Source organism: Prionailurus viverrinus, chromosome D3, assembly GCF_022837055.1.
Source record: "Prionailurus viverrinus isolate Anna chromosome D3, UM_Priviv_1.0, whole genome shotgun sequence".
NCBI lineage: Eukaryota > Metazoa > Chordata > Mammalia > Carnivora > Felidae > Prionailurus > Prionailurus viverrinus.
Window position 1 is genome coordinate 45682206 of NC_062572.1, and position 22456 is coordinate 45704661.

General features: G+C 37.1%; 1 protein-coding gene across 5 annotated transcripts in view; it reads right to left on the minus strand.

Moving 5' to 3' along the window:
- ESCO1 (establishment of sister chromatid cohesion N-acetyltransferase 1) overlaps positions 1–22456 on the minus strand; it is a 74964-nt gene that overhangs the window by 46614 nt on the left and 5894 nt on the right. For 3 of the 5 annotated variants that reach the window (XR_007145701.1, XM_047827110.1, XM_047827113.1), the window contains exons 2-3: positions 5609–5726; positions 2018–2287 (exon numbers count right to left, since the gene is read on the minus strand). The gene's annotated coding sequence lies outside the window, so the exon portion shown is untranslated. Of the gene's footprint in view, positions 1–2017; positions 3128–5608; positions 5727–22456 lie in introns of all 5 variants that reach the window. The other 2 variants (XM_047827111.1, XM_047827112.1) reach the window with 2 other exon arrangements.

Consider the following 22456-nt stretch of genomic DNA (forward strand, 5'->3'; position numbering starts at 1 on the left):
TCACAGTGGGAAAGACTTTCAAACCCTGTCACAAAATTCAGAAGACAGGTTTGAGAGACGAAATTGGGGAAATACTCTGGCAAGAAAAAGAAACAGTAATCACCATAATGTATTCACAGGAAAGAAACCACACATGGTTGGTATGATAGTAACATAATGTAAGCTAGAACCAAGACAAAATACCAATTTTCAACTATCAGGCCAAAGATCAGGAAGTTTAACAACACAGTCTTGGCAAAGGTTTGTGACAGGTAGTCTCACATTCTTGCATATAATTCAATGTCTATGCAAGACAAGCAGTATCTATCAAAATTATAAATGTTAAATTTCAAACAATTTCATTTCCAGCACTTTATAGAACAGATACACACGCAACAGTGCTCAAAGACACAAATAAATATAAAATTAATTGTCAACACTGTATCAATAGACTGAACACTCCAACAAACAGGCATCAGTATAAGCTACTTACATAATTGATGTAATTATATACACCCAACAGAATACCATGCAATCACGTCAACTGAAGTCCAAGCAAAATTCCCAGTCTTTTTATAAAGAAATTGGCAACCTGATTTTAAACCTTACATGGAAATGTAGAAACTATATACTATGATCAAAGCCTTTTTTAAGAAAGATTTTCTTGAATACCGATAACTATCCAATTTCATGACTTACAAATCTACAGTAATCAAGGCACTGTAATACTGATAAAGGAAGCAGAGATCAATAGAATAGAGAATCCAAAAATAGACCCATACATTTATGATCAATTGATTTTGGCAAAAGTGCCAACACAAATCCATGGGGAAACAAAGGCTGAAAAAATGATGCTGGAACTACTGGATATCTAAATAGAAAAGAAGGGAAAAAAAAAAAAAAAAAACATCAACCCTTACCTCACACAACCCACAAAAATAATTTGAGATTGATCACAGAAATGAGTACAAAACTATAAAGTTCAAGAAGAAAACAAAGGCAAAATCTTTGAGGTAGACAAAGATGGTTTCTAGGCAAGAATCCTATTCATTCTACATATGACCATGTAAAAACCCATGGTCTAAAATCTTCAAAGCAGCTTTATGCACAATAACCAAAATCTGAAGGGAAAAAAAAAAAAACCACCAAAGGTCATGTGAATGGACTGATATATCAATATATAATAGAAAATTACTCTACAACAGAAAGAACAAACTTCTGGAACAACATGATGAACCTCACAACCATTATGGTGAGTGAAAAAAGCTTGACCCAGAGAGTACATTATGTTGGATTCCACTTGAAATTCTAGAAAAAGTAGACTATAGTTGACCCTTGAACACCACAGGGGTTGGAGTGCCAAATCCCAGTGCAGTCAAGAATCTGCATATAACTTGACTACCCCAAAACTTAACTACTAATATAGCCTACTGTTGATGAGAAGCCTTACCAATAATAGTTAATTAACACATATTTTGTGTTATATGTATGTATTATATACCATACTCTTACAATAAAACTAGAGAAAATAAAATGTTAAGAAAATAAATTTACAGTACTGCATTTATTGATATGTTTACATCCTTTTACAAGATGAATCTGTCAGAACCTACATCAATATTGTCCTAAATGATACAAAACACTGTAAATGTTATGTGCTATCATTAACACTAGACATCAAAAATGAAAAGATAACGTGAAAAAGAAATTCCTACTTATTTATAGGTATAACAATTCGTGTACTAATGAGGCAGCAATATAATTGCTTTACAGTAGCCTAGTATAACTGATCAGCTGCTTCATGCTGGCCTAGCATATACAGTAATGAATCATTATACAATTTTTATGTCATACAGTATTACAATCATATCATAACACTGCAAACACATTTTTTAAAAAATCACTTACTTGTGATGATAGGCTAATATACAGTTTCTCCAATTATGAGAAGCATATAGTACATAACGTAATTCTTTGAAAGCAAAGTTATAAAACAGTAAGAAAACATATTATTAATTTCATATTAAATATCACTCACCTTATGCCTATGTAAGGATAAGCTATCCACTTCCATACAAGTCTTGTACATGATTTTCTATACGATGAATACTTAAGCAATGATGATGATGATGAAAGAAAAATGTCTCATACAGTTCTTGCCACAAGTTATTAGATTTTCACAGGAAGACAAACATACAACAGATAAGTTTATTAACTGTATGCCATGATGATTATTTACTATTGATTAAATGGAAGTGGGTCATCATAAATGTCTTCATCCTTGTTTTCACTCTTCACAATGAGTAGGCTGAGGAGGAGGAAGAGGAGGGGTTGGTCTTGGTGTCTCAAGGACAGCAGAAGAGGTGAAGGTGAAAGGGAAGGCAGTAAAGGCATGCACACTTGGTGTAACTTTACAGCAATACACTAATTTCCGCCTGACATTTTTGTTTCCTCATCTCTTTAAAAATGTTTCTATACAATACCAATCCTTCTTCTACCATTTGCTTTAGTTTCAGTACCTGTATCATAGAAAGGTCCACATCCTATAAGAAGTCAAAAGCAGTCTTGAATAACTGGAATGCTTCTACCAAACTGTCTAATGTCAATCTGTTTTCCAGCACTGTTTCCACATCTTCATTTTCTGGCATTGGTTCAGATGTGTTTATCTTCTGTTAACAAGTCAGCTGTTAACTCCTCTTGTGTAGCATCTATTAGCTCTTCAATTTCTCCAAGATCCGTATCTTAAAACCCTTCACACTCCCCACCATTTTTTGCCATATCTACAATGTCTTTCATGATTTCCTTGATTGGCTCTGTTGTAAATTCTATGAAGTCATGCGCAACTTCTGGACACATTTTTTTCCCACAGGAATTTACTGTTTCAGGCTTGATAGTTTTCATGGCTTTTTCTATAAACAACAATGGCATCTTCAATGATGTGATCCTTCCAGACTTTCATGATGTTCTATTAGGGTTCTTTTCCACAGCATTAAATATTCTGTATATAGAGTATCATGTGTGATGAGCCTTAAAGGTCCTAGAGGCTGATCTAGAGGCTGAATCAGAGATGTTGTGTTTAGGGACAAGCAGACCACTTTGATGCCTCTGGTGTTGAACTCAGGAGGTTCTGGGTGTCCAGGCACACTGTCTAAGATCAAAAGAACTTTAAAGAGCAGTATCTTACTATCAAGGTACTTCCTGACTTAAGGGACAAAGTATTGATAGAACCAAACCAGAAAAAGGGTTCTCATTATCCAGGCAGGCCTTTTTGTTGTAAACCAAAAGTCTGGGGCACCTAGCTGGCTCAGTCAGTAGAGCACGAGACTCTTGATCTTGGGCTGTGAGTTTGAGCCTCATGTTGGATGTAGAGATCACTTTAAAAAAAAAAAAAAAAAAAAAAAAGTCCAGCAGCTAGTGTTTCTCTTTTCCCATCAAGATTTGGAGATTAGCAGCTTTATAGGTAAGGAGAGTCCTGATCATAAACCAAATTGCATTTGCACAAAACAAACGAGTTAGCCCATCCCTTCCTGCCTTAAATCCTGAAGCTCATTTCTCTTCCTTAGTAATAAATGTCCTTTGTTGGTATTTTTCTTTTCCAGAATAAGACATTTTTGTCTGCATTAAAAAACCTGTTCAGGCAGATACCCTTTCTCCTCTGTGATTTTCTTAATGGCATCTGATAACTTATCTGCTGCCTCCTGGTTGGCAGAAGCAGCTTCTCCCATTGTCTTGACATTTTAAAAATCAAACCTCTTTCAAAAATTATTAAGCCATCCTTTGCTGGCATTAAATTCTCCAGCTTTAGAATCTTCACCTTCCTTTTGCTTTAAGTTGTCAGATAATGACTTTGCGTTTTCTCAGATCATATTAGATAGAGTCTATAGGTATGCCTTTCTTATAGCAATCCTGCACCCACATAAAAGCTGCATTTTCAATACAAGATAAAAAGGTTATTTCAAAAAGTACAAGGTTTTATGCCTTCTGGCATAACTACAGCAACAGCTTCACGAATTTCCTTTTCTTTTCCTACAATGGTCCTTACACTAAATTCATTTATCTTGAACTGGAGGGTAACTGTAGCTGCAGGCCTCAAATCAATGGTACTCATCAAACAATTCAATTTTTTCTTATAATGTCATGACTTCTCCTTGCTTCTTGGGAGCACTTCCAGCATCACTAGTAGCACTCTGTATGGGTCTCATGGTGTTATTCAAAGTTTACAGTATTGCACTAAACACGATGAAAAATATGCAAGAACCATCGAGATCATTTTTTACTGTAATACGTAACTTACTGGAGAGACTAATCACACAGAGATGATTAGCATCACACGATGTTTAAAGCAGACTCAAACACTTGAGCTCACCACAACAGGAACATGAGGTGCCTACGAAATTATTACAGTAATACAGTATTTATGCAGTTATGATTTAATACTGCATCTCTGTTTGTTTACATTTCTTTTGACAGCAAATGATACAATGCATGTGTGTGTGCGTGCACATTTTAATAAATTTTAACTTTTTATAACATCAATATTTTATGATAGTAAATAATAAAATAACTTACATATATTTTATGCATTCACGAGACTCCTTTTTGTTAATGTTTTCAATATTTCTAGGCTACATAGTTCATCTGGGTTTTTTTGAAGCGCCACAAATCTCAAAAAAATTTTTCAATGTATTTACTGAAAAAAATCCGCATATAAGTGGAACCAGTCATGTTGTTCAAGGGTCAACTGTAATCTACAGTAATAGAATGTAAATGAGTCACTGCCTAGGGTCAGGGATAGAGGGAGAAACAGACTTTTGGAAGTGACAGAAATCTTCTGTGTCTTGACTGTAATGGTGGTTCTAACAATGTGTACATCTGTCAAAATCCACCAAATTGTACAGGTTGAGAGTGAAATTTACTGTATATAAACTATAATAAAGTTGTCCAAAAAACAGTGCTGTAAGTAACTGATATGGATCTACACCTACAATCAAAAAACACTGTTAAACCAAAAAAAGCAAGATGTTGAACAGGGTAAAAATAGCTGCTTTTGGGGCGCCTGGGTGGCGCAGTCGGTTAAGCGTCCGACTTCAGCCAGGTCACGATCTCGCGGTCCGTGAGTTCGAGCCCCGCGTCGGACTCTGGGCTGATGGCTCAGAGCCTGGAGCCTGTTTCCGATTCTGTGTCTCCCTCTCTCTCTGCCCCTCCCCCGTTCACGCTCTGTCTCTCTCTGTCCCAAAAATAAATAAACGTTGGAAAAAAAAAAAATTTTTTTTAAATAGCTGCTTTTTAGAAGAGTAGGAGAAAGGAAATGTATAGAAACATATGCTTACTTATGTATATAATAGGTATGGAAATAATATTACATATTATTAATTATATATATTATTAATAATTATTAATATTAATAATATATAATAATAAATATAATAGTAAAGCTTTCTGGGAAAGAAAACTACAAAACCAAGTGTCAGAAGTGTAAAAAAGCTTACTTTTCACTATACACCTACTCAAATGTTTTCTGTGTTTTTCAAATTAAAATATAAGTTATATTTCTTTGAAAATAGAAAGTATATTTGGCACACTAATTCATATCGGAAGGCACTAATTTATGAAAGTATAAGCCACTTACCTTATTGAGACAGAAATCACATATCACTATTTCTTTAAATTGAATGATGATATTTCCAATGAATGATGCTTCTAATAACTTCTTGTGTTTGGGAATTAATCTTAAAAAAATCCTATAACTAAAATAAAACAATCTATTAAAACACATGAGAATAAAAAAATACTATTGTCTACTAACTGATCTATTAAAACAACTTAAGACTAAGCTAGATAAAACAACTGCCTAATGACAATGCAAAGCATCACATATCTCATTTTTAATAGATTAGATATAATAGATTAGGTTTATCTTCAAATATAATCACTGTCTCCAAACCTTCGCTCCATAGAAGGAGTATATTTTCCTTCCCAACTGATGCTGAGCCTGGCCACATGCATTCCTTTGGCCTCATGGTGAGCAGAGTATACTTCCCTGCACCCATAGCCTTAGCCATCTAACTTGCTTTGACTGATGAAACATTAGCAGAAATCATGCAAACAGTGGTTTGAAATTTCTTTGTGCAGCAGGGCTTGCCCTCTTGCACCTCTGCCATCACCATGAAAAGAGTTTCACCGGGTAGATGAAGGCAACCCTTCAGCCTAGACCCCAGAATAAACACAAAGAGAAGTGAGCCTAACTCCACATGAGGTGCTAAGCCCAACCCACAGTGAGATATAAAGACCACCCACACCCAAAGCTGCCCAGGCAAGCCTAACCTAAGTCACCTAACCCATAGCTGCTCTACAGATATGTGATCAAGAATAATTAACTATTAATTAACTAAATATTAACAAGAATTAACTCAAGAATAATTAAGCCATTGAGTTCTAGAGCAGTTTCTTTCTCTTATCCTTTTTTTTAAAATATAATTTATCATCAAATTGGTTTCCTAGAACAATTTCTTATACAGGAATAGCTAACACATATCGTACTTAATTTTTATTTTCTGAGAAGCTCCAAACTTACCAAAGATTAGACCCCAGAAGTATAATAACAAAAAAATAATAAAGCTCATTTATATTCCTTTATTATTTTAGCACTAAGAATTATAATTTTTAAAATGATGAATTATCTCCTTTTACATCTCTTCCTCCCAAATTCTAAATACCTTAATACATTCGACAGTTGGGACCTGCCTTAGAAAAGGGATAAACTGATATACAACTCTACAGTAACTGTCAATCACTCATTTAGTGTTCTAAGGACCACTTCAATTTTAGTTTCCCTTTCGTGCTAAATCATCACTATAGCATCATACAAGTTAATAAATCCCCCTTTCTTTTTAACCCCTAAATAAAATCTTGCATCAAGAACTGAAATGTATCCTCTCATCTGTTAACAAATTGATAATACTACTCCTGCAAAGCAGAGCTAACTTATTAATATAATCCTAATGAAACCAATATCGAAGTAAAACAAAAATAATTAAACTTTATATAAAATGACCACTTCAAAAAACCGAAAATAACATTTATATTTTACTACAGCAATTTTACAAGACATGATACAAAGTAACTGAGAATTTTAAGAGTACATCCAATTTCCCACAGGTACTTCATAATAAAATGTACTCAAGTTTTAATCATTAATATTTGATTATGAGGGTGCCTGGTGGCTCAGCTGGTTAAGCGCCCAACTCTTGATCTCAACTCAGATCATGATCTTGCGGAATGGGAGTTCAAGCCCCACACTGGGCTCTGTGCAGATGGGGAGAGCCTGCTTCGGATTCTGTCTCTCCTCTCTGCCCCTCTCTGCTGTGTGCACGCTCTCTCAAAATAAATAAACTTGAAATAAGTAAGTAAAATAAGACATTTGATTATATTAAAATGTGTAAGGGGCGCCTGGACAGCTCAGTTGGTTAAGCATCTTTGATTTCGGCTCAGATCATGGTCTCAGGGTTAAGAGATCAAGCCCCATGTCAGGCTCCATGCTGGGAATGGAGCCTGCTTAAGATTCTTTCTCTTCCTCTCTCTCTGCCCCTCCCCAGCTCCCATGTGTGACCATGTGTGCATTCTAATAAAAAAATTTAATTTTTAAATAGAGAAGAAAAAATATTTGGATTGTATATCATCCAATATATTTTAACTCTAAAATAATTTTTTTTAAAAACTTAACAGAATTGAGATAGAATTCCTTTCCATAAAATTCACCTCTTTATAGTGTACAATTTAGTGGGGGCGGGGAGGGGGAGGAGTTGTGTTGGTTTGTTAAAGAAAGCACGTTGAGTACAAGCAGGGGACAGCTGCAGGAAGAGAAAGAGAAAATCTTAAGCAAGCTCCACATTCAGCGCAGAGCCCAATACACAGGGCTCAATCCCACAACCCAGGGATTATGACCTGAGCCAAAATCAAGGGTCAGATGCTCATCCAAGTGACCCACCCAGGTGCCCCTGTAGGTTTTAGTATATTCAGAATGTGTAAGAATTGCCAGTATCGAATTCCATAATATATTCATGACTTCAAAAAAATCATGGCTCATTAAAAGTCATTCACCATTCTCCTCTTCTTCCAGCCCCTGGCAACTACAAATCTACTTTCTGTGTCTCTGGATCTAACTATTCTAAATGCTTCATATAAATGGAATCACAAAACATGTGGCATCTTGTGACTGGCTTCTTTCACTTAACATGTTTTCAAAGTTCAAATAACATAGCAAGTATCAGTAATGCCTGGTTTGTGTGTTTTTTTATGGCTGAATACTATTCTGTAGCACGAATATACCATTTTGTTTAGTATCAGTTGATGAATGTTTGACAGACTGTTCCTACTTTTTGGCTATCATGAATAATGCTATGAACAATTCTAACGAGTTTTTGTGTGAACACAGGTTTCAAGTCTCTTGGTTATATACCAAGAAGTATGACTTATGGACCATATGGTAACTCTGTATTTAACTTTAGAGATTGTTGTCCAAATCAGCTGTATCATTTTACATCTCCAGCAGCCAAGAATGAGGGTTCAAATTTCTCCACATCTTTGTCAGCATTTATTACCATCTTTTTTAACTTTAGTCATCCTTTTAGGTGTGAAGTGGTGATCGCATTGTACTTTTGATTTGCATCTTCCTAATGACTAATCAGGTGAGAATCTCTTCATGACCTTATTGGCCATTTGTATTTCTTTTCTGGAGAAATGTATATTCAAATCCTTTCCTCATTTTTTATATTTTTTAATTTTTATTTTTTTAACGTTTTTATTTATTTTTGAGAGACAGAGATGGAGCGCAAGTTGGGGAGGGGCAGAGAGAGAAGACAACACAGAGTCTGAAGCAGGCTCCAGGCTCTAAGCTGTCAGCACTGAAGCCAACATGGGGCTCAAACCCACGACCCAGAGAACATGACCTGAGCTGAAGTTGGACACTTAACCAACTGAGCCACCCAGGCACCCCTCCTCATTTTTTAAATTAGGTCATTTTTCTTTTTATTATTGAGTTGTAACAGTTCTTTATCTGGATATGAGACTTAGCAGATGCATAGCTTACAGATATTTTCTCCAATTCTGTCATTTATCTTTTCATTTTCTTGATAGAGTCCTTCGAGGCACAAGTCTTTAAGATTATGTCCAACGAATCTATTTTTCTTTGGTTGTTTGTGATTATGTGTCATATCTAAGAAACCACTACCTAATCCAAAACCATAAGATTTAGATCTGTTTTCTTCTATGAGTTTTACAGTTTTACCTTACATTTACATCTCCATTCCATCTTGAGTTAATTTTATATATGGTACAAGGTAGGAGTAAAACCTTCATTCTTTGCAGGTGAATATCCAACTGTCACAGCACCATTTGTTAAAGACCATTCTTTACCTACTGAATTGTCTTGGTAATCCTATCAAAAATCAATTGCCCATAATCATATGGGTTTAATTCTGGACTCTCTATTCTGTTCACTGATCTATATGAGGTTATGTCAGTACCACAAAGTCTTAGTTACTGTAGCTCTGAAGTAAATTTTTTCCAGTTGAGATATAATCGACCTATTGTGTTAGTTTCAGGTATATAACAAAACAATGCATTATTTGTATACATTACTACATGATCACCACAATAAGCCTAGTTAATGTGTCACCATACATAGTTACCAAAATCTTTTTTTCTTATGAAGATTTTTAAGATCTACTCTCTTAGCAATTTCCAAATGTACATTATCAGCTATAGTCACCATGCTGTATATTACATGGCCATGACTTACTTATTTTATAACTGGAAGTTTGTACTTTTTAATCCTCTTCCCCTTTACCCATTTCACCCACCCCGCCCCCCACCTCTGGCAACCACCAATCCATTCTGTATCTATGAGCTTAGTTTTTTATTTTTGTTTGTAGATTCCGCATTTCAGTCAGATTATGTAGTATTTGCCTTCCTCTAACTTATTTCACTTAGCATAATGCCCTCAAGGTCCATCCATGTTGTCACAAATGGTTAAGATTTCATTTTTTTATGGCTGAGTAAAAACCACTGTATATACATTGTGTATACAGGACATTGTATATATACGTTTTCTTCATCCATTCATTTATCGATGGACATATTGTTTCCTTATCTTGGCTATTGTAAGTAATGCCACAATGAACATGGGTGCATATATCTTTTTGAAATTTTGTTTTTGTTTTCTCCAGATAAATACCCAAAGTATTGTTGGGTTCTATTTTTTAAAGAACCTTCACACTGTTTTCTTTTTTTTTTTTTTTAATTTTTTTTTCAACGTTTTTTATTTATTTTTGGGACAGAATGAGACAGAGCATGAACGGGGGAGGGGCAGAGAGAGAGGGAGACACAGAATCGGAAACAGGCTCCAGGCTCCGAGCCATCAGCCCAGAGCCTGATGCGGGGCTCGAACTCACGGACCACGAGATGGTGACCTGGCTGAAGTCGGACGCTTAACCAACTGCGCCACCCAGGCGCCCCATGAACCTTCACACTGTTTTCAATGCTGGCTGTACCCATCCTCACTGAACAGGTTTCCTTTTCTCCACATCCTTGCCAACATTTGTTATTTCTTGTCTTTTTGATAATAATCATTCTAACAGGTGTAAGGTGATATTTCACTGTGGTTTTGATTTGCACTTTCCTGGGGATTAGCAATGTTGAGTATCTTCCCATGTACCTATTGGCCATGTCTTCTCTGAAAAAATGTCTATTCAGAACTTCTGCCCATTTTTAATTGGATTGTTTATATATTTTGGATATTAAACACTCATCAGACACATAATTTGCCAATATTTTCTTCCATTCAGTAGGCTGCCTTTTCATTTTGCTGATGGTTTCTTTTGCCAATGCAGAAGCTGTGCTTAGTATGATGTAGTCCCACTTGTTTATTTTTGCTTTTGTTGCTTTTTCTATTAGTGTAGATTAACAACATCATCACCAAGACTTATGTCAAAAAGCTCACCACCTATGTTCAGGAGTTTCATGGTTTCAGGTCTTACACTCGAGTCCTTAATCCATTTTGAGTTAATTTTTGTGTATAATTTAAGATAGAGTTCCAGTTTCATTCTTTTGTATGTGGCTATCCAGTTTTCCCATCAACATTTATTGGAGATTGTCATTTCCCTCATAGTATACTCTTGGGTCCTTTTGTAGTTAAGTTTTGAAATGAGGAAGTGTGAGTCTCTCAGCTTTGTTTTTTCTTTTTCAAGATTGTTTTGGCTATACAATACTAATTTTAGCAATTTCTGCAAAAATGTCGCTAGGATTTTGATAGGGATTTCGCTGAATCTGTAGATCATTTTGAGGAATACTATCATCTTAATATGAAGTCTTCTAATTCTTGAACACAGATAGTTTTTCACTTATTTAAGTCATCCTTAATTTTTCAAAATATGTTTTAGAATTTTCAGTGCACAAGTCTTATACTTTTGTTAAATCTATTCCTAAGTACTTTATTCCTTTTGATTATATTATAAAAGGAATTTTTTTCTTAATTTCCTTTTTAGATGGTTCATGTCTAGAATTAAATACAACTGATTTTTGTACAATGATCTTGTAACATATAACCTTGTTGAATTCATATATTAGTACTAACAAGCTTTGGGCTTTTTTTGTGGATTCCTTAGAATTTTCTGTATCTAAGGTCATGTCATCTGCAAACAAAAATTATTTTATTCCTTTCCAATCTGGATGTCTTTATTTCTTTTTCTTGCCTAACTGCCCTGGCTAGAACCTCCGGCACAATGTTGAATAAAGGTGGCAAAAGCAAACATTCTTGTCTTATTTCTGAACTTAAGAGTAAAACCTTCAGTCTTTCACCATCAAGTATAATGTTAGAGACAGGCTTTTCACAGATGCTGTTCTAATCTTCATTTGTTGAGTGTTTTTAATCATGAAGGGCGCTGGATTTTGTTAAATGCTTTCTCTACATCCGCTAAGGTGATCATGTGAGTTTTCCCCCCTTTATTCTTTTAACCTAGTGTATTACTTTGTCATATGCTGAGCCAACTTTGCACTGCTGGGATAAATCCCACTTCACCATGGTGCATAATTCTTTTTATATGCTCTTTGATTCAGTATGTATGTATGTAGTTGAGGATTTTTTGTGTAATAAGAAATATTGATCTGTAGTTTCTTTTACTTGTGATATCCTTGTCTAGTTTTTGTATCGAAGTTATATTCTTGACTCAGTTTCTTTCTAGGAATTTGTCCATTTCGTCCAAACTTCTCAAGCCTGTATAGTGGTCCAAAATCCATAGAGAGAAGAACAACACTAACTTTAAGAAGTAGCTATTGGGGCGCCTGGGTGGCGCAGTCGGTTAAGCGTCCGACTTCAGCCAGGTCACGATCTCGCGGTCTGTGGGTTCGAGCCCCACGTCGGGCTCTGGGCTGATGGCTCAGAGCCTGGAGCCTGTTTCCCATTCTGTGTCTCCCTCTCTCTCTGCCCCTCCCCCGTTCATGCTCTGTCTCTCTCTGTCCCAAAAATAAATAAACGTTGAAAAAAAAAATTAAAAAAAAAAAAGAAGTAGCTATTTACATCCTTCTACTACCATGTCTCTCATTCTTCAGTAGCAAAGTCTCTGTAAACTAGCTGCTCCCTGTGGAGTAGCTTCTAAAGGAAGGAATTAAGTATCAATCCAAGGCTTCCAGTTTTTCATTTTTCCTAGGTTTCTCCATGAACACTAAAAGGGGCAAAGGGGGCTTTGCTAATCACAGAGACCTGTGTTTCTATCTTGAGAACTTCATGCTTGTTATTAACAAACCATCCAATTACAATTTCTATATCCTTTGGAACTGGCAGAACACAGAGCAGGCATTACATTATACCTATGTAACACAAAGTGTAAGATGCACTTGGAAGAAGTGGAATTTTCACAGGAGGAAAAAAAAAAATCTGATTGTCCTTGACTTACAGTCACCTTCTTGGATTTGTGCCTAGTATTGAAGAAGTCATGATCATTTCTATGACTATAGTCATAAAAAACAGAAGGTTAAATAAATAAATAGGGGCAATAGCATCCATCCATCCATTCGTGAATAGATCAAAATGTTCCCTAAATCATCAAAAGGTTAAAGACAAACAGAAATACTAACAAATTTAATGGTTCTAGAATAAAATCAAAAAAAGCTAGAACTTGATTTATCTTGACCCCAACAATAAAATTCTTCAATCTTGTAAAAAGTTTCTAACAAAAAAACCTACATCTTATAATATATAATAAAATTTACTATAATATAATCACACTCAATACCCAAAAAGCAAATAACCCAGTTAAGAAACGGGCAGAAGACATGAACACACACTTTTCCAAAGAAGACATCCAGATGGCTAACAGACATAGGAAAAGATACTCAACATCAATCATCACTAAGTAAATACAAACCAAAAACACAATGAGATACCACCTGATACCTGTCACAATTGCTAAAATTAACAACACAACAAACAACAGGTGTTGACAGGATGCAAAGGGAAACCCTCTTGCATTGCTGGAAATACAAATTGGTACAGCCACTCTGGAGAACACTATGGAGGTTCTTCAAGAAACCAAAAATAGTGGCGCCTGGGTGGCTCAGTCAGTTGAGCGACTGACTCTTGGTTTCGGCTCAGGTCATGACCTCGCATTTCATGGTTTCAAGCCCTGAGTTAGGCTCTGTGCTGATGGCTGGGAGCCTGCTTCAGATTCTCTCTCTCTCCCTCTCTCTTTCTGCCCCCCCCCCCGCCCCGCTTGCTCTCTGTCTCTCTCAAAATGAATAAACAAACTTTTAAAAAAATTAAAAAGAAACTAAAAACAACTATCCTGCGATCCAACAACTGCACTGTTAGGTATTTCCCCAAAAGATTTAAAAATACAGATTTGAAGGGGTACATGCACCCCAGTGTTTATAGCAGCATTATCAACAATAGCCAAACTGTAGAGAGAGCCCAAATGTCCACCGACTGATAAATGGATAGATGTGGTATATATATACAACAGAATATTACTCAGCCGTCAAAAAGAAACCCTGCCATTTGCAACAACGTGGATGGAGCTAGAACATAGTCAATCAGAGAAAGACAAATACCCAATGATTTCACTCTTACGTGGAATTTAAGAAACAAAACAGATGAACATGTGGGAAGGTGCAGAGAGAAGAGAGGGAAACAAACCACAAGAGACTCCTAATGATAGAGAAAAAACTATAGGTTGATGGGAGAGGGGTGAGATGGGAGAGGGGTGAGATGGGTGATGGGTACTAAGAAGGGCACTTGTTGTGATGAGCACTGGGTGTTGTATGTAAGTAATGAATCACTGAGTTCTACTCCTGAAACCAATACTGCACTGTATGTTAACTAAAATTTAAATTTAAAAAGGGGGAGGGGGGAGAAAATGACAGAGATGAAAGCTATAATAAAGAGTGTAAAATGTGAAAAAAGGCAAATCAATGGAACAAAAAGTCTAGAAATAGACACATTTAGACAAACCACCAAATTTTAAAATGTGCAAAAGAATTGAATATATACCTCACAAAGATAATTTACAAATGGCCAATAAGGATCTCACAAAGTATTTTACATCAGTCATCAGGAAAATGCAAATTAAAAACACAATGAGACACCACCACAAACACATTAAAATGGCTAAAATTTAAAAGACTGACAAAATCCAGTATTTGTGAGGTTGTGGAATATAGAACTCTAAGAACATGCTGCTGGGATGAAATAAAATAAACACTTAGGAAATTTGGTACTTTCTCATAAAGTTAAATTTCATGTACCCTGTGACTCAAATTCCAGTCCTAAATATTTACCACCCAAAATAAAAACATATGAAAAAACAATAAAAGCATATGACCACAAAAAGACCTATATAAAAATGTTTCTATTAGTTTTACACATAATAGCCAAAATGTGGATGCAACTCCCTGCATCAATTACTAGTATATAAAAATAAACTGTGGTATTTTCATGCAATGGAATACTTAGGAGAAAAAAACAAACATAAGCATGTTGTTTATGCAACATGAACGAAATTTTTAAAAATCATTATGTTAAGGGAAGGAAGTCAAACACTGCATAATCCCACTTATATGCGGTTCTAGAAGAGGCAAAACTCATCTATAATAACAGAAAACACAACAGTGATTACCAGGAGTCAGGAACATACCTGAATACATTCCAAGAGACCTTCTGGGGGTGATGGAAATGTCCTTTATCTTGGAGTGTTAGCTCCACAGTGTTCATATGCCCAAACTTATCAAACTTTACTATCTTAAACTGTGCATTATATTAAATGCACATTTAAAAACCCATTTGGCAAAAAAAAAAAAAAAAATTTATGAGGCTTTCAGGGTTGGAGATCTTTTTAAGAAGCTACAAATATTGGGGCGCCTGGGTAGCTCAGTCGGTTAAGCATCCGACTTCAGCTCAGGTCATGATCTCACGGCTGGTGGGTTCAAACCCCACGTCGGGCTCTGTGCTGACACCTCAGAGCCTGGAGACTGCTTCAGATTCTTTGTCTCCCTCTCTCTGCCCCTCCCCTGCTCATGTTCTCTCTCTCTCTCATAAATAAAAAAACATTAAAAAAACTTTTAAAAAAAGTTCTTTTTAAAGTTACAATTAAATCTGATATAGTACTAATTGGCTTTTAAATATAACTTACTGATAAATAACAAGTTTTTCTCTTCACAAAATAGCAAAATCAATACCTAACAAGTGGAAGCATTTTCATATTAAATACAGTACATAAAAAATAACTTACTTTTTTTTAAGTAAGTTCTATGCCCAACATGGGGTCTGAACTTACAACCCTAAGATCAGGAGTTGCATGCTCAACCAACTAAGCCAGCCCGGCACCCCCATAAAAAAATAATTTAAAACAAACAAACAAAACTCACACCAGATATGTAATATCATGTACTCAGGAACAAAAGTCAGTTCCTCCAGGGAGGAACAGTGCCTTCTTTTTTATGTTCCCAACAAGCACTTTACTCAATGCACAAATATTTATTATACCTCTAATACAGGATTTATCAGTTATATAGGAAGTATGCTTATATAATGTATGTCCTCCACTATAATAAACGCTCCAAATCATTTCTGCACCCCAGTTATCAAACAGTAATTATTTGTCAACCTACAGATGATGGATTTGACCACAAAAAAAAACGGTATCTTAGAGCTGATGAGCCTGTTAGCTACTGGCATTAGAATCTTGAAAACTGCAAAATGCCTCAAGAATAGTTGCCTCAAGGAGCACCTGGGTGACTCAGTCCGTTAAGCAATCAACTCTTGATTTTGGCTCAGACGATGATCTTACAGTTTGTGAGATTGAGCCCTGTGTAGAGCTCCACTCTGACAGCATGGAGCCTGCTTGGGATTCTCTCTCTTCCTCTCTCCCCTATTCTACTCATTCTATCCCTCTCTCAAAATAAATAAATATTTAAAAGCCTGCTTGGGATTCTCTCTCTCCCTCTCTATACTCCTCCCCCATGTGCACATGCACTCTCTCTCTCGTTCTTTCTGAAAAATAAATAAACTTTAAAAAGAAAAGAAAAAGAAATGAGGCACCTGGATGGCTCAGTCGGTTCAGTGTCCAACTTCTGCTCAGGTCGTGATCTCATGGTTCATGAGTTCGAGCCCCATGTCAGGTTCCCTGCTGTCAGCACCAAGCCTGTTTCAGATCCTCTGTCCCTCTCTCTCTCTCTCTCTGCCCTGCCTCCGTTTTCTCTCTCTCTCAAGATAAAAACATCACACAAAAAAAAGAAAGAAAATCTATTCTACATAAAGCATAAGAAAACATACTTTTAAAAAACCACAAGATACGTGAACTTACCCTACCAGACATCAACAATTAATAAAATCAGGGTGCCTAAAATCAGGGTGCCTGGGTGGCTCAGTCAGTTGGATGTCCAACTTTGGCTCAGGTTATGATCTCATAGATTATGGGTTCGAGCCCCGCGTCGGGCTCTGTGCTGATGGCTCAGAGTCTGGAGCCTGCTACGGATTCTGTGTGTGTGTGTGTGTGTGTGTGTGTGTGTGTGTGTGTGTCTGCCCCTCCCCCACTCACTCTCCATCTCTCTCAAAAAAGGAATAAACATTAAAAATTAATTAATTAAAATCAGTAAAGCCATAGTAATGTGTTATACTGAAGGACAAATAGAACAATGGAACAGACTAATGACACAAAGCAGAGTGCCCACAATCAGACTCATGAATGTATGGTCAACGGCTTTTTATATTTTTTTTTTTTTTTAATTTTTGAGAGAGAGAGACAGAGAGACAGAGAAAGAGGGAGACATAGAATCAGAAGCAGGCTCCAGGCTCTGAGCTGTCAGCACAGAGCCCGACATGGGGCTCGAACCCACGAACCATGAGATCATGACCTGAGCTGAAGTCAGACACTCCACTGACTGAGCCACCCCGGAGCCCCGGTCAACTGCTTTAAGACAAATAGTATTACAGCTGGGAAAATAGATTTTTTAAAGAAACAGTGATGAGACAAACGGGGGGGGGGGGAGGAAAACTGGTTTCCTACTTTGTACCATACACTAAAGTCAATGCCAAATTGAATACAGACACAAAATGTGAAAGGTGAAACTTACAAAGTATTAGTACACAAAGATGATATTTTCTAAAATCCTACAAATCAATTAAATGGCCAACTGAAGGAAAAAAGGACAAGAAATTTAAACAAGTTCATCACAAAAAGGAGGAGGAGGAAGGAAGGGGGGAGAGAAGGAGAGAAACTCAATAGGGCAATGGACAAACACCACAATGGCTAAAATTTTAAAGTTTAAGAAGACAAAGTATTGGTAAGAATGTGAGGTAAAAGGGCACCTGGGTAGCTCAATCAGTTAAGCAACTGATTTCAGCTCAGATCATGATCTCCTGGTTTGTGGGATCAAGCCCAGCATCTGGCTCTGCTTGGACAGCATGGAGCCTGTTTGGGATTCATTCATTCATTATCTCTCTCTCCACCCCTCCCCCATTCACATGTGTGCATGCTCTCAAAATAAATAAACTTAAAAAAAAAAAAAAGAATGTGAGGTAAAATATTGCTGGTAGCAGTATCTATTATACAAACACCTTGGAGAACAGGTCAAAAGAGCAACCAGTCTATAATGAAACAGATGGCTGAAGAATCCCAAAAGGAACCCTGAGGCTAGTGGGAGTGCACACAGGAAAGGGAGTGGATTTTGAGTATGAAAAATCTGACTGTCAGGCATGTGACATTTGGGGGGGAAACTGTACAAGCACCTTTTTTTTTTTAACGTTTATTTGTTTTTGAGAGAGAGCAAGCAAGTAGGGAAGGGGCAGAGAGAGGGAGACAGAATCCGAAGCAGGCTCCAAGTTGTCAGCGCAAAGCCCAAGATCGGGCTTGAACTCACGAACCATGAAATCATGACCTGAGCTGAAGTCAGACACTCAAACGACTGAGCCACCCCGGCGCTCCTGCCCTACCACCTTAAAATATTAGGCAAAAGAAAAGCAAGGCAATTATTAACTCCAAGGGGTAAAAGTGGGGGGAGGGGGGAGATATAGTTTCAGAATACTCAGCTCAGCAGTAAAACATTTACATAGTTATAACAACACTCACTACTGGCTTAACCAGCAATTGAAATAGAACTCTTTTAAGGGGATATGGGGAAGGAAGCAGGAGAGCTAAATTTTTAACTAAGAAGGCAGAAAGTAAGTAACATCTGAAATTGATAAATCAAAATACAGCAGTTACTGCATACCACCAAAAATATGGAGTTAGATACTAAGAGTAACAGCTAGAAGAATAAAAGTGGTAGCTTCTGGAGAAAGGTATTAGGGGATAGGGAAAGGTTAGGAATGGAATGAGATTTGTCACCGTAAGGCTGTTAGTGCTATTTGACCTTAAAAATACACAAGATTCACTATGAAAGTTCTGAAAAAGTTCTCCACTCTTATTTCATTTCTGTCAGTGTATCCTGGCATCCAACAGGTCTCCTCTATTGACGTATAAAGGTTTTAGCCATTTTTTAAATTTAGAGTGCACAATCTATTTTAAAATCTCACCAAAATGGAAATCCTGAAAATTATTTACCCCGACTCAACAAGTCAAAGAAAATGAGAAGATTTTTTTAAGTCTAGAAATGCAAGAGAATGTAATACAATTCAAGTACAAAAAAATTAAATTAATAGGAATACTACCCACAGAGAGATTTTTATTGGCTACTAAACATCTGAAACTTTAACAGCTGAACTCCTAATCTTGCCTCCTAAATCTAAAGTTTTCAAAGGACTCTCATCTCAGTAAATGGCAGGTTCATCCTTGAGTGTCCAACATAAAACTTTGTGCAGTCATTCCCAATTCTTCTCTTAAGCTTATGCAATTTGTCATTAACAAATCCTGTCTACCTTCAAAACACATCCATAACGTGACCACTTAAAATCTCTACCACTTCCACCCAGGTCCAGGTCATCATTTATCTGTCACCTGGATTTTTACCAACAACTTCCTAATTCCTAACTCTGCCTTCAGTTTTGCTCCTCCCTCCCCACTTCAGCTTCTCCACAGAACAGCCACATGATCCTTTTAAAACTCAAGTCAGGCTGTTATTTCTCTGCTCAAAACTCTTCAGTGACTTCTCATCTCAATCAGAGTAAAAGCAAAGGCTGATGTTAACTATTAACTACTTCCCGGTTTTGTCCCTACTCACTCTGCTCCAGTTAGGTTGGCTCCCTTGCTATTATTTCTTAAATGCATTAAGCATATTCCCACCTGAGGCTAAAAAGTGTTCCAGGCAAAGGAAACAGCTCTGCTTTCAAAGAATTGATATATATATTTTTTGTCCCAGAATGCAGCAAAAGACAACTTACCCAAAATAATACAAAAATTTGTTTTGCTACCAAAAGTAGTATACACACATGCACATGCACCACACACACACAATTCATACACAAAAAAAGATGTAACAAGTCTAAATTTTTGTTTAATGTTTTATTTATTTTTGAGACAGAGCATGAGCAGGGGAGGGGCAAATAGAGAGGGAGACACAGAATCCAAAGCAGGGTCCAGGCTCTGAGCGGTCGGCACAGAGACGACATGGGGCTCGAACTCACAAACTGTGAGATCATGACCTAAGCCAAAGCCAGATGCTTAACCACTGAGCCACCCAGGAGCCCTGTAACAAGCCTAAATTAAAACAAATTAGCATTTTTAACAGAGCATGAGCATAGCCACAGTCTATTAGTACCAAGTAAAACTGATTGAAGGATACAGAGATGACTGAATTTTAAGAATTCTATTATTATAGGGCATCAACCAGCCAAATAAAATAATTATCACATCAATGTAACTCCTTCACCAAAAAAAAGAAAAAAAAAAAAACTTCATAAGATGAAAACAGCTTTGTTCTACACAGCCTTAGGACTATTTTACCTAATCTGCTCTTAGTATTTCAAACATCACTGGAAACTTCCAGCCAGGTCAAAGTGCAGTTAACTCCATCAAAAGATTTACTGTAAAATCCAACTCAGTACACCTCTCAATTCCACTCTCAGTTCTGAAAATCAAATATTCTTCAGGCAATCACAAAGGTCCTCTGGGAGACAAAATCACCCGTGTGAGCATCTGGCTTTATTTTAATGTTTATTTATTTGAGAGAGAGAGAGAGAGAGAGAGAGAGAGAGAGAGAGAGCGCGCACGAGCATGTGCACACACGCCCGCACACACACACAAGCCGGGGAGAGGCAGTGGAGGAGACAGAGAATTGGGCTTCATGCTCAGCACAGAGCCCAATGCAGGGCTCAATCCCACGACCATGAGATCGACCTGAGCTGAAATCAAGAATCAGACGCTCAAATGACTGAGCCACCCAGAAGGCCCTGGCTTACCTTATTTTAATTCCTCTAGCAGCAGTATCTGCTGGGTAAGCCAAATGCTGGAGCTACACTATTCTCAGCAACTTTCTGAGTCCTGCACTATATTCGAGGCCTAGTGTTTGGTGATTCCTATTTTCTTCCACAAAATCCAGCTCTATAAATGGAGTCTTCTCTTTCTTATTTCTGTGTGTGTCAATTCACTCACCCACTATCTAAGGTAATCCAAGTTATTTCTTACATTCTAAACACACCCCAAAAATAGAGATGAAAAAAACATTTTAAGTAACAAAGTTTAAGGGCCCCTGGGTGGCTCAGTCAGTTAAGCGTCCGACTTCAGCTCAGGTCATGATCTTGCAGTTTGTGGGTTTCGAGCCCCACGTCGGGTTCTGTGCTCACTGCTGACAGCTCCGGGCCTGGAGCCTGCTTCAGATTCTGTGTCTTCCTCTTTCTCTGCCCCTCCACTGCTCAAGCTCTGTCTGTCTCTCTTTCTCAAAAATAAACATTAAAAAAAATTAAATAACAAAGTTTAAGCCAATTACTGCTAACCAGAAACACATAACGTGTCATAACTGAAGCCACAAAAGACCATTAACAGAGAATGCAACAGAAAACACACACAATAACACAAGATACTGTCCCTAATAAATTTTTCCAAACATTGAAAGCCTAAATCTATTACACAAATGGCTCCAAAATATGTGGGAAACATGCTCTTCAACTCATTTTAAGTGGCATATATGGTTGGGAATCAAAAATTTAGGAAGAACAAGGGCACCCAGGTGGCTCAGTGGGTTAAGTTAAGCGTTGGACTTCAGCTCAGGTCATGATCTCACAGTTCAAGCCCCAGATCAGGCTTTCTGCTGTCAGCACAGAGCCTGCTTTGGATCCTCTTTCTGTCTGTCTGTCTCTCTCTCTCTTGCACCCTCTCAAAAATAAATAAAACTTAAAAAAAAAATTTTTTTTAACTAGGAAGTACTCCCCAATAAATAATATTTTAGCAACAAGAGACCCACTATCATCAAGTAAGCTCTATCTTAAGAAGAAAAGCAGAAATACCACTGTAAAAACTGTTCTCAGAATTAGTCATCTTGATAGAAAAACAAATTGCAAAATTCCTGTAATTTTCTCAGTAGACTGGTAATAGTGATTCGGTAAAACTGAATATTAATTAAACTTCTAAAAAAGTTAGACATGGGGGTGCCTGGCTACCTCAGTCAGAAGAGCATGTGACTCTTGATCTCAGGATCTTAAGTTTGAGCTCTATGTTGGGGACAGAGTTTACTTTTTAAAAAGTTGGGGGTGGGGCACCTATCTGGTTCCTCAGTACAGCATGTGACTCTTGATCTTGGAATTGTGAGTTCAAGCCCCACACTGGACATAGAACTTACTTTAAAAAAAAGGGGGGTGGGGGAGTGCACCTGGGTGACTCAGTCAGTTAAACATCCAACTCTTGATTTCAGCTCAGGTCATGATCTCACAGTTTGTGGGGTTGAGCCTGGTGCAGAGCCTGCTTGGGATTCTCTCCCTCTCGGTCTTTCTGCTATATGCACGCTCTCTCTCACTCTCTCTCAAAGGTAAATAAACATTAAAAAAAAAAAAAAAAAA